The sequence below is a fragment of the Leucoraja erinacea genome, chromosome 1 (assembly GCF_028641065.1).
Source record: "Leucoraja erinacea ecotype New England chromosome 1, Leri_hhj_1, whole genome shotgun sequence".
Lineage (NCBI taxonomy): Eukaryota > Metazoa > Chordata > Chondrichthyes > Rajiformes > Rajidae > Leucoraja > Leucoraja erinaceus.
In genome coordinates, this window is record NC_073377.1 from 111,587,074 (window position 1) to 111,600,498 (window position 13,425).

The 13,425-nt window shown below is 49.0% G+C and overlaps 1 protein-coding gene across 7 annotated transcripts in view; it reads right to left on the reverse strand.

Moving 5' to 3' along the window:
• Positions 1-12,548, reverse strand: part of LOC129700757 (PDZ and LIM domain protein 5-like) — a 214,609-nt gene extending 202,061 nt beyond the window's left edge. For 4 of the 7 annotated variants that reach the window (XM_055641485.1, XM_055641479.1, XM_055641470.1 and 1 more), the window contains exon 1: positions 12,173-12,548. The gene's annotated coding sequence lies outside the window, so the exon portion shown is untranslated. The remainder of the gene's footprint in view (positions 1-12,172) is intronic. The other 3 variants (XM_055641442.1, XM_055641452.1, XM_055641424.1) reach the window with 1 other exon arrangement.
• Positions 12,549-13,425: the final 877 nt, after the last annotated feature.

Consider the following 13,425-nt stretch of genomic DNA (forward strand, 5'->3'; position numbering starts at 1 on the left):
AAGTGCAGCCCATCAGCGGCAGTGGCACATGGGAAGGGGCCACTCCATGACGTGACGTTGGGATGGGAGACAGGGCGCCGACCCTCTCCCGCAAGTAGACCAGCACCGATGACAGCGGTTCCTGGGACCCATCAGCTGCAGGGACAAACTCCCCGGGGACGGTGAGCGGAGCACCATACACCAACTCCGCGGAGGACGAGGACAGATCCTCCTTGGGGACCATCCGCATCCCCAACAGGACCCATGGCAACTCGTCCATCCACCCAGGGCCTGTGAGACGAGCCTTCAGTGCAGCCTTCAGATAGCGGTGGGACCGCTCCACCAATCCATTCGACTGGGGATGGTGCGCTGTCGCGTGGTGGAGCTGTGTCCCCAACAGGCGGGCCGTGGTGGACCACAGTTGAGACGTGAACTGGGCTCCCCTGTCGGACATGATGTGAAGTGGAACCCCAAAGCGGGCAATCCAAGTTGCCACGAGGGCACGAGCACATGATGGAGTTGAAGTGTCCGTGAGCGGGATGGCCTCCGGCCACCGCGTAAAACGGTCGACCACCGCAAGCAGGTGTGAAACCCCCTGGGACAGAGGCAGTGGCCCCACGATGTCCATGTGGATGTGATCGAGCCACCGGCGTGCACTGCAAAATCTTGAACGAGCGCCTGGACGTGTCGATGCACCTTTGATTTCTCGCACGAGATACACGCCCGGACCCAGTGAGCGACCTACTTCCGATGTCCGTGCCACATAAACCTTGCGGCCAGCATAGCGACCGTGCCTGGATAGATGGGTGGGTGGGCCAGCCCGTGGATCACCTCAAAGACGCGATGGCGCCAGGCCGCCGGAACGACCCGTGGATACGTCACAGAGGATAGAACCCGAGGAACCCAATGGCACGTCCTCAAGCACCAAGCCAGAGATCGGGGTGCGGTTCGCCGGATCTCATCGTCCACCAGCTGGGCCGCCGCCAAGGTGGAGTAATCTATCCCCGAGGCCGGATTAAGCACGGCTGCAATTGCCGGAAGGGACAAAGTATCCACCACAAGGTTGCATTTCCCAGCGATGTGTCGGACGTCCGTTGTATACTCCGATATAGCCGCCTGCTGGCGCTGCTGATGGGCGGACTAAGGATCCAAAACCTTCGCAAACACAAATGTGAGGGGCTTGTGTTCTGTGAAGGCTACGAAGGAACGGCCCTCGAGGAAGTACCAGAAATGCCGCACTGCGAGGTGTAAGGCGAGCAACTCCCGGTCGAAAGCGCTGTAGCGCTGCGTTCAGGTGATGGCTAAAGAAGGCGAGAGGCCGCCAACGGTCGTTAATGGACTGTTCCAAAACGCCGCTGACCGCAGAGTCCGACGCATCCACGGTAAGGGTTGTGGAGGCGTCGGCCGACGGATGCACGAGCATAGTCGCCCGAGCCAAGGCCTCCTTCACTCCTTCAAACACCGCCATGGCGACAGCGTCCCACTGTATCTCCCGTTGCTTGCCCGTCAGCAACTGGAAAAGTGGCCGCAAAAGTTTGGCAGCCGCCGGAATGAATCGGTGGTAAAATGTGACCATCCCTACGAACTGCCGGAGGCCACGTACCGTAGCAGGCCCCGGGAACTGGCGGATTGCCTCAACCCTGTCTGGCAGAGGCACTGCTCCGAGCCGTGTCACCCGATGCCCCAGGAAGTTGATGGCCTGAAGGCCGAATTGGCTCTTGCCAGGATTAATTACGAGGCCATGGTCACGGAGGCGCTGGAAGAGTAGACGCAGGTGGGCGCAGTGTTCCTCGCACGAGCGACTTACCATGAGGATGTCGTCCAAGTAGACAAACAGGAAGTCGAGCCCGTGCACCACGGTGTCCATCAGGCGCTGAAAAGCCTGCGCGGCATTCTTGAGGCCGAAGGGCATCCGCAGGAACTCGAACAACCCGAAGGGAGTTATAAATGCCATGTTGGGGACATCCTCCGGTCGCATGGGGATCTGTTGATATCCCTGGACAAGGTCGATCTTGGAGAAGAACGTAGCCCCGGCCAGATGGACTGATAAGTCCTGTATGTGGGGAATAGGGTGCCGGTCAGTGGTTGTGGCCTCGTTAAGGCGGCGGTAGTCCCCACATGTCCTCCAGCCACCGGACACCTGCGGCACCATGTGCAGCGGGGAGGCCCATGGCCTGTTGGAGCGTCGAACGATGCCCATAGCTTCCATGCTGTGAAACTCCGCCTTTGCTATGAGGAGCTTGTCAGGAGTGAGCCTGCAGGCGTGGGCATGGAGCGGTGGACCTGATGTCAGAATATGGTGCATGACACCGTGCCTCAGGTTGGCCGAGCCGAACTTGGAGGTGACAATGTCCGGAAACTCAGCCAGTACCTGGGCGTAGACATTGTCCACCGTCGCTACAGGTTTGCTGACCAGCGCTGTGGGCGCAGTGGAACGCAAGGAGATCTTCTCAAAATTTGACCCATGGACGAGACATTGGCCCCTCATGTCGACGAGGAGCGAATGCGCCCGTAAGAAATCTGCGCCCAGCAGGCTGGGCCACGTCCGCGATGATGAAAGGCCAGGTGAAATGGCACGCCCCGAAAATGACAGGAACCGTGCGGACGCCATATGTGCGGATTGAACTGCCATTCGCAACAGTTAATGGGGGTCCTCTTACCAGCACAAAGGTCAAGTCCAGATGGGGGCAATACGCTGACCTCTGCCCCGGTGTCCACCAAGAACCTGAGCCCCGTGTGCCAGTACCAGACATACAGTTGATGGATCCTGTCGGCCACCGCAGTGACTATCAGTGTCCAGCGCTGCCATTTCCCGGAAATGAACATGACTGGTGGCATTGGGGCCTGTGTATATCCCCTCGACCGGCGGGTTAACCAGGTAAGGAATGAGCCGACCGGCCGTCTGCTGGTCAAGGGCGTTTACCACATATTGATAGTGAGTCTCATCGGCTGTAACGCCGTGGATGTAAAACTGGGATTCAGCCTGTCGAAACCAAACCCCCGGCAGCTTCAGGGAGACCGCGTTGAGTTCGGCCACGTCGGCCTCGTAGGCGGCAGCGGCAGAATGCTTTTTTTCTTTCAAATTTCCCTTCCAGGATTACACTCCTGGGCTTCGGGGGTCACCAGTGCAGTGGGGACTGGCAGGAGTCCAGCCAAAAACTAGTCGGACACGAGTTGTGTGCACTAGACGTGTTTATTCTCTCCAATACAGCTTCCTACTACTCGGAGGACACGGGCGTTGCCCGGCCTTAAATACCAATTCAGGTACCGACCCCATGGAGCGCCTCCCACACCAAGACGCCGCCCTCTAGAGCCGATGGTTCGTTGTGCCCTTGGGTTGCCACCAGGCGCCGCCACAACGTTTTACTTTAGTTTAGAGATACAACATGGAAACCGACCGAGTCTGCTTCAATGATCACCCATACACTCCTTCTATCCTCTATACTAGGGACAACTTACAGAAGCCAATTAACCTACAAACCTGCACGTCTTTGGAATGTGAGAGGAAAGTTTCTTCCCAACTGTTCTCAGGCAACTGAACCATCCTCTCACCAACTAGAAGGTGCTTCTGACCTACCATCTACCCCATTGGAGACCCTCGGATTATCTTTATTATCGGGCACAATCATGAAAAAAAACATGAACCTAAAAAACACCTATGAGGATCCTCTTCATAGACTTCAGCTCCGGACTCGGACTTTACTAGGACTTTATAGCCGTGGGCACTGGCTCACCTTGAGGCTGTGCAAAGTTATTCCCTTTATCCTGTATCTGTACAAGTTCGCTTGACACAACAGTAGGGGTCTCATCAAATTCATGTATGGAGGTGGGCTGCCTTCCACAACCTCATTCCCGTGGGAAAAAATTGCACGACAAAACAAAAAAGCTGATGTGGAAATGGGTCAGCAGCATGAAGCTTGGGACCCTCGATACATGTGGCCCCTCCGAAGACACGGAAAGCAAATTAAACTCACACACTAAAAAGGCGTAACAACTCAGAACAGAAATCTGGACATATACACGAGACAGTCACATGACTTTTTACCATCCTCCCATCTGGGAAGGAGCATCAGCTGCAAAACTGGATGCTCCTCAAAGGGTTTAATTAAATAAAACAAACCCCCACACTGCAGCAGATGGCTGCCGGTCGGAACGGCTGTGTCCTCGAACCAATTTTAATTGCAGTACAGAAACAGGTTCAAGAGCCCATCCTTAACTAGTTTCTCAGGCAGCTTGTTCCAGACACGCACCATCCTCTGTGTGGAAAAAGTTGCCCCTCAGGTTTCATATTAAATCTTTCTCCTCTCACCTTAAAGCTATTGCCACCTACTTTTTGATTCTCCTACTCGGGGTAAAAGACTTGTTCCATATACCCACCACCCTCTTTGTGAAAAAGGTTGCCTCTGATTGCTATTAAATCTTACCCCCTCACCTTAAATTCATGCTCTCTCGTTCTTGATTCCTCTACCCTGGGAAAAAAGATTCTGTGCATTCACCCTATCTCATGCCTTTCTGCCTTTTGCACTGAGGAATGAAGTCTTAGCCTGCCCAACCTCTCCCTGTAGCTCTCGAGTCCTGACAAAATCCTCATAAGTCTTCACCGCACCCTTTCCAGCTTGACAGCAAACGTGATAACAATTTAAACATTAGTAATGATGTTCAGAAGAATTGGCGCAGAAAATGTTAAGTGTGGATGTTCAGGTCCAATATGTCCTACAGTAGAAATGGCTAGCTGACCCAGTTAACATTAGACTTTAGAGATACAGCGCGAAAAAAAGGCGCTTCGGCCCACCGAGTCCATGCCGACCCCATATATTAACACTATGCTATACACAAGGGACAATTTACTATTTTGTTTTCACTGAAGTTAATTAACTTGTAAAACCGCACGTCTTTGGAGCGTGGGAGGAAACCAGAGCACCCGGAGAAAACGCACGCTGTCACAGGGAAACGTACAAACTCCGTACACACAGCACCTGTAGTCAGGATCAAACCCGGGTCTCTGGTGCTGCACAAAACACAGGGAGAACGTGTAACCTCCGTACAGACAGTACCCATAGTCAGGATCAAACCTGGGTCTCGGGCAGTATAAGGCAGCAATTCTACCGCTGTGCCACCGCGCCGCCCCCCTTAAATTCAACGTATAATACAATTAATTTTACGGTTTTCCGCATCACGTCAGCAGGACAGAAATCTGGTTGAGGAACTCAACTACAGATGAAGTGAACAGTGAAATAAAATTGGGCACTTCAGCTCTGGTTGATGACGTGGGCTGATTCAAGTTGGAACCTTCGTGAAAGTAAATACTTTTTGCCCGAGGACAGATGGTATCATGATACTCAGACCTCAGCTGTCTCGGAAACCTGCTTTGAAGATGCAAGGCAATATATCTGGCAATTAACTCCATCTTTCATCACAGACGTTCCACGAACAAAGGAGCAAAGTGCAGCCACTCTCAGCATAATCGTATCGTGGGAGCTCCTTCACCACATACTTCAAAGACACGTCTCACACTACCAAGGATTTAGTCATAGTGCATGGAAACAGGCCCTTCAGCCAAATTCGTCCAAGATGCCCCATCTTAGTTAGCCCCATTTGCTCAGGTTTGGCCTATATTCCTCTTAACCTTTCCTATCCATGTACCTATCCTAGTGTATTTTAAAAAGGGGGGGGGGGTGTGGGGAGGGGAAAACTGTTTTTCTTAGTCATTTCCTGGTTGAGAATGCGTCTATCCTCGGAGCCACATCTTCGCCCCCTCCTTGCAGCCTACCATCTGGATTGGCGTGGCCATTCCTACCGGAGACCGGCCGGAGCTTCAGCCTCAGTAGCGGCGCAGCACTGAATTCCATAGCGGAGCAAGTGATGCCTTACTGGAAATCGCCGTGTTGGAGCTCCGGAGTGCTGGGACTGCGGACTTCAACACCGTGGAGCCGCGGTCTATGGAGCTTCTAGCTGCGGGCAGCGCTGACTTTGACATCGCAGAGCCTGGGATCTCTCGCCGAGGTAGCCAATGTTGAATCTCCGCCCAGCTCGGCCTGTGGACTTCGGGAGCCGCAGTCTCCGGTAGGAAGCAGTCGATTTGGAGGCTCTGGGCCGCTGAGTGTTATTCCGTTCAAGAGCCTGACACATCGGGCCGTCGTTGCGGCGAATGCGGAGGCCTCAATAGGCCCCGACCACGGGTGAACAGAGGAAGAGACTGAACTTTGGTGCCTTCCCTCACAGTGGGAAATGCTGATTCCATGTGGGAGGATGTTTTTTATGTTTCATGTTAAATTCGAAAGTGTAATGTTTATCTTATTTGCGTGCTGCATGGTAACTCAAATTTCACCGCAGCAATTGGTGTAGGTGACAATAAATGTCCTTTGTACTTGTCCTTTGAACCTGGGTCTCTGCACCACCATGCTACTCCACGGACTGGTAGAACATATAATTTATGTTTTTTGTGTCTTTGTTTGTGTCCATGTGCCTGTGATGTTGCTGAAGCAAGATTTTCATTGCACTTGTACCTCACCATGTATATGACAGTAAACTCAACTTGACATGAACTGCGACCAACTCTATTGACCCAAGCATCTGCTTTCTAGCAGTTCATAACTCATAGGAGCAGAATTAGGGTATTCGGCTCATCGAGTTGAGTAGTGAAAGGCCTTGACAGAGTGGATGTGGAGAGGATGTTTCCACTATGAATGACAGAGTAAATTATGTTCCAATACAGTATTCAGTATTTATTTAATATCATTTTCACTGAGTACTTGCATACACAGAGGAAACGAAAAAAAAAACTTTACTCGATCAGTTTCCATTCAGTGTAGTTAATAAAAAAAAAAGGATAAATACAAAGGGCTTTAAAAACAAATTTAAATTACCATGTCTAAAACAAAAAGTATGCCTAAATTTTACAATAGAATAAAAACAGACATTCCGACCGACAGTGGCTTCAAGGTATGGACGAGGTTGCATATGTTTGTGAACGATATTTGGGGTGGGGACACAGTCCGTTAATCAGTCTTATTGCCTGTGGGAAGAAGCTGTGGAGCATCCTGCTGGTTTTGCAGCTGATGCTCCTGTACCTCTTCCCAGATGGCAGAATAGAGAAGATGTGGTGTGATGGGTGGTAGGGGTCCTGGATGATGGAGATGGCTCTACTGTTCGTGAGTTCAATAACTTATGAATCCACTCCGCCATTCAATCATGGCTGATCTACCTTTCCCTCTCAACCCCATTCTCCTGCCTTAACCCTCGGCACTTACAAATTAAGTATTTGTCGATCTCCGCCTTAAAAACGTTTTCAGTTATATTTCAGACTTTTTAGTTCAGCTTAGAAAAGCTTTTGCTGCGTACTAACCAGTCAGCTGAAAGACAATACATGATTATAATTGAGTCATCCACAGGGTACAAATACATGATAATGACAATTAAATGTATCTTGTATAAAGGGAATAATGTGAATAACTTGTAGTGCAAGGTAATGTCTAGTAAACTCCAAACAAAAGATAGTCCAAGGGTCTCCAATGAGATAGGCAGCAGCTCAAAAACTTATCTCCGGTTGTTGGTAGGATGGTTCAGTTGCCGGCTAACGGCTAAAGTCTGGAGGTGTGCATTTTCACACTTCTTGCCCGATGGGAGAGGAGAGAAGGGGGAGTGGCCGGGGAGAAACACGTCTTTGATTACGTTGGTGGACCTTTGACATGAAAACAATTTTTCTTTTTTCTTTTTTGCATTCTCCAGTGACAGAGGAAATGATCTAATGCAGACTCATGTAAATGTCAGTTGCCTCCTTCCACCCTTGCTGTTCTTGGACTTGCTCCCACCACTGCATAACAGAGCCAGCACATACCCATCACGCCAACACTGCAAGTCAATCATCAGTTAGATTATTGAGTATAGAAGCTGGGAGGTCATGCTGCAGTTATACAAGATGTTGGTGAGGCCACATTTGGGAGTACTGTGTTTAATTTTGGTCACCATGGGTTTATGGGAAAGATGGTGTCAAGCAGGAAAGGATGCAGAGATGATTTACGAGGATGTTGCCAAGACTCATGTGCCTGATCTATAGGGAGAGGTTGAGCAGGCTGGGACTTTATTCCATGGAGCGCAAGAGGATGAGGGGTGATCTTATAGAGGTGTACAAAATCGTGAGAAGAATAGATCGGGTAGATGCACAGTCTCTTGCTTAGAGAAGGGCACGTGGTACTATTGTAGACGGGGCGGGGCATCTTGGTCAGCATGGGCAAGTTGGCCGAAGGGGCCGTTTCCACACTGTATGACTAAAGCAAGTCAACAAACTGCAGGTACTGGGACTTTGCAGGACGGGCAGCATCTGTGGAGAGAGAAGCAGCTCCAGTTCCATATCCTATGCCCTTTATCAGACCAGAACAATCTGTGCCACAGACACTGCATCCAACTCTGAGAGCAGAAAGGAGTTGTTACAAAGTGATTAAAACAACTGCTGATGCTGGAATCTTGAGCATAAAATAATCTGCCAGCGGAGGAACACAGTGGGTCAGGCAGCGTATGTGGAGAGACTCCATACACCAACAGTCTGAAGAAGGTTCCCGACCCAAAAGGGTGTCTATCCTTGTTCTCCAAAGATGCTGCCTGACCCGCTGTTACTTCCGCACTTTGTAAAGTTACTTCAGCGCTTTACCAGCATTCCCACACCCCCCCACCAACACCAACCCACTTTAAAAACAACCACTGTTGCAGCAAAGTGCTGTACATGACTAATCATAAACATAAAACAAAACAATAAAAACATTAAAAGACAGTAAAAACAATAAAAAACAATAATAGAAACACTAAAACAAGAGCAAAGTCTCATGCAGGGGCGAAAGCCAAGGAATAGAAAAGGGTTTTAAGACTAGTTTTGAAAATGGACAGTGAAGGGGCCTGTCTAATGTCCAACCCCACAACCGACCCCAGCAACCACTCCCAATCCCCCCCAATCCCCCCTCCACTCCCCCCCACCAACCTCCTCCCCCCCCCACCTACCCCCCCCCCCCCCCCATCCACTGCCCATTGAGTGTAGGGAGTGGGAAAGAAAGCATAGAATTAGACATAGAATTAGTGTGAACGGGTGACTGATGGTCGTCAAGGACTCAGTGGGCCGAATATCACTAAACTAAACACAAAACCATCTCATCCTTTCCCACCCCAGATGTTGCCTGACCCGCTGAGTTCCTCCAGCACAACGCAAAGTGTTTTGTACTGACCCATTATTAGAAATCGGTTGCTGGTTAATTCTGATTAAAAGGTTATTAATCCCTCTCCCTCCCCCACATCAGCTGCCTGACCTGCTAAAACTTTCCCAGCCTTTCCTGTTTTCACTACGAGCTGAAATGGCACATTTCTCCAGATCCAAGTCAACTGTGAAACCGCATTCTAATGAAACCTATACATCACCTATTCACAAGGAGGAGTGGCACAATGAGCACATTATGAGCTTGCCTAAATACATATTTCATCTTTGTTGAAAGCAGCATTAATCAAAATAGCTGGCCTTTGAACAAAACAGGCAGGCAGTAGCAGGCAGGTCTAGCTGAACGCAATCTCCCATCCAACAAGCTCCAACACGCTGAATAATGGGAGCAGAGAAAGGGAATAGATTTCAATAGCACCTTCTAAATCCCATTCACGTTACATCCATTGCTTTCAAAAAGCATTGGGAAACATGGCAGGACTTTTTCCTTTGGAACATGGGGGGGCTGAGAGGTGACTTTATTGATGCGTTTAGTTTAGAGATACAGCATGGAAACAGGTCCTTCGTTAGAAATGGGTTGCTAGTTAATTCCGATTAACCAGTGAGTCGGCACTGACCAACGATCACCCGTACACTAGTTCCATCTAGTGGATGGCTCGATTGTAATCATAATCATGTATTGTCTTTCCACTGACTGGTTAGCACGCAATAAAAAAACATTTCACTGTACCACGGTACACGTGACAATAAACTAGGAACAATTGTGAATTGACAGAAGCCAATTAACCTACAAACTTGCTTGTCTTCGGAAGGTGCGAGGAAACCGGAGTACCCGGAGAAAACCCATACAATCACAGGGAGAACGTACAAACTCCATACAGACAGCACCCATAGTCAGGATCGAACCCGGGTCTCCTGCGCTGCAAGGCAGCAACTCTGTACCGATGAGGGGCATTGTCAAAGTGAATGCTGGGTCTGTTGGCCAAGGTAGAGGATCCAAAAATTACAGGGCATAGATTAGGGAAGGCGAGAGGAGGGATATTTAAAAGGAACCTCAGTTGCAATTTTTTCAGTCAGAGGGTAGTCCGTATCTGGAACGAGTTGCCAGAGGAAGCTACAGAGCCAGCTGCAATTACACCTTTTAAAATACATTTAGGCAAATGTATGGGCAGGAATGTGGGTCAAATGCCAGCAAATGGGACTAGCCCTGTATGCTAATAGCATGGACAAGGTGGGCTGAAGGGCCTGTTTATAGAAGGGCAATGCAACTTTATAACAGTCAGCCGTCACAGAGAAGCTCAAAACAACAAATGAGATTGCTCTATATTACTTAAGAGCTACACAGCTCAGAAACAGGTCCTATCCCAACAAAACCATGTTAGCTAAAATACATCTGAACTAATCCCTTTTGCCCGCTTATGGCCCACCTCCCTCTCATCTTTCCAATCCATGTACCTGATGCCAATAAGAACACCCTGGGCCAAAGGACCCGTTTGTGCTGTAGTACAGGTTCACCATCGATTTTCTGGCAATGGTGGTCCAGAACCTCCTTTAATCCGGACAGAATTAAGAGAGTGCATTTGAAATCCCCTCGAGAAGTCACCCTGAAAATGTGGCACCTAGGCCGGGTGAGACGGCCGATCTACAATTCAACGGGGCTTCTGCGCCAATTGGCGGGACTCTGGAAATCCAGCCCCGATGGGCCGGTATCTCAGCTCCTCGACGGCCTAGGTGGACTGCTCCAGTGCCCTTCAACCCCATCTCGGAGGCCGTGGCCTCTGTTGGTCCAACAAAAGATAATCCAGAAAGGCACTGGAACGAAGGGTGCCGGAAAATCGGTGGTGGACCTGTACCCTATGACCAGGCGTTGAGTGGATGTGGCATTAGTTTCACTAATCTCTTTTAAAATTAGTTTTGTGGACTCCCTGACAAAGGTGGCGATAACTGAACATTTACCCCAAAAAGGTGACACCACGCTACCTCAACACTGAACTCAAGTATAAAATTCAGGCTGATGAACAAGTCTCTGGAGAAGGACACAACCAGCAGCCTTCTGTTTCTGAGGCCTTGACCATGACTCAGAGGTGTGGCATAGATTACTACCGTGCATAAATACATACTTCTTGGCTGTGGGGAGCATTAATCAAAACAGCGGCGCTTTGAACAGAAGGCGAAGCTTGCAGATGTGTGCATGGGACATCACAAGCTCTGACTTGCTGTACACCAGAATGAGACACAAGGATATGACGGGGAGCCGCCTTAAAGCAAGAAGACCTGCAAGAAAGATGTTTGCTATTGCAAAACTTGCTTCCTGTATCAAGGTTGCAAGGCCCGGTCTTAAACCCACGCAAAGCGAACAATTAACAAGCAGCACTGTGTCGCCCTTCGACACAGGCTGGACGACACCACGGACCCGGCAGCTAACCAAATACAACCTCTCACATGGATTGGCAGACAGCAATAAAAGGTTCACAGCCGATTGGAAAACCTTGTTGCCAATCAAGATAACACCACACAGCTTGCTCCGGGTTAAATTCAGAATATGCAGGGAACTACTTGGAAAGTTTGTTCCTTTTCCGAAATAACATTTGTACCCTTAAACATTCAAGCAAAGATACATATTGAAAATGCACTCTGAATGTTTAAAGCAGAACATTATTTGCCAAAAATATCTGCCATGAACCCTATCGCTTTTAGCAAGTTCCAGGTCGACTACCATAAGGGAGGCACTAACCAAGGCGTGAATTTTAAAAGTGCTGCGAAAAGACAAAAAATAATTAATTACATTTGTAGATTATCAGATAACTTTAAAAGCCTGCAGACTATCAATGATGCTGACTCTCCGGCTCTTTGAAAACGCAGGGAATCACCAGCACCGATTCTTAGCTCCCTAGCTCTAATCACGTTCTCTTTCCTGCTTCCTTATTTTCGTGGGCAATTACTTTACATATGTCAAAAGTCTTCTGTAAAATGCAAACGTTGACCTTTCCTCACCTGTCTGGCGTGCGATCCGATGTAAGGTTCTAATGGAACTCGGTGTTGCAAATCGGGAACCCAGGCAACCTTCTATTGGAACGCCGTGTTGCAACTCGGAGACCGGGGCAAGGTTCGATCGGAACGCCGTGTTGCAAATCAGGGGACCGGACAACGCTCGATTGGAACGCTGTGTTGCAAATCACGGGACCGGGTAACGTTCTATTGGAACTCCGTGTTGCAACTCGGAGAACGGGGCAAGGTTCTATCCGATGGCTGCGTTCGCCGGGCCGGGCTCCACCAGTCTCCGCTCGCTGAAGCGCTGCCCTTATCTCAGCACTTCCGTCACATCCAACTCTTTCACTGAGCAAAGAGCTCAGAGGAGGAGGAGGAAAAGAAACTGCCCTCCCTGCTTCCCCACCCATTGACGTAACATGACTTTGTTTTTTTTTTAACGGGGAGGGGGTGGACGTGAAACTAGAACAATAAGAGCAAAATAACCTTGAGTGAGTTTGTTCGTCACTAACTAGCATTTGGATGTAGGTACTTTTTACAAAATCATTTTTACTTAAAGCAAGTGAAAAAATGGTAGTATAACAGATTGCCACAGACCGACATTTCTTGCACAATTAATTACTTTGTTATTTTTTTGTATTTTTGTTTAGTTTATTATTACGTGTACCGAGGTACAGTGAAAAGCTTTTGTTACCTGCTATCCAGTTAGCGGAAAGATTATACATGATTACAATCGAGCCATCCACTGTGTACAGATGAAGGGGATAACGTTTAGTGCAAGATAAGGTCTGATAAAAGATAGTCCAAATGAGGTAGATAGTAGCACAGGACCACTCTCTCGTGGGATGATTCGGTTGCCTGGTAACAGCTGGAAGAAGTTGTCCCTGAACCTGGAAGTGTGCATTTTCACACTTCTGTACCTCCTGCCTGATGGGCTCGGGAAGAAGAGATGGTGACGATATCTACTAATCATCTATTATCTATTTTCAGATTGAGGGGAGACCTGATAGAAGTATATAAAAATTATTAGAGGCATAGATGGGTAGGCAGAACCTTTTTTTCCCTTGCTCTCGTTTGGAAATGTCAAAGACGAATGAGCATAGCTTTAAGGGTGAGAGGGACATAGTTTAAAGGAGGTTTGTGGACAAGTTGTTTATACAGAGAATGTTGAGTACCTGGAACATGCTCCCAGGGGTGGTGGTGGAGGCAGATGCGATAGGGGCATTTAAGATGGTTTTAGATTTGCACATGGATAAGAT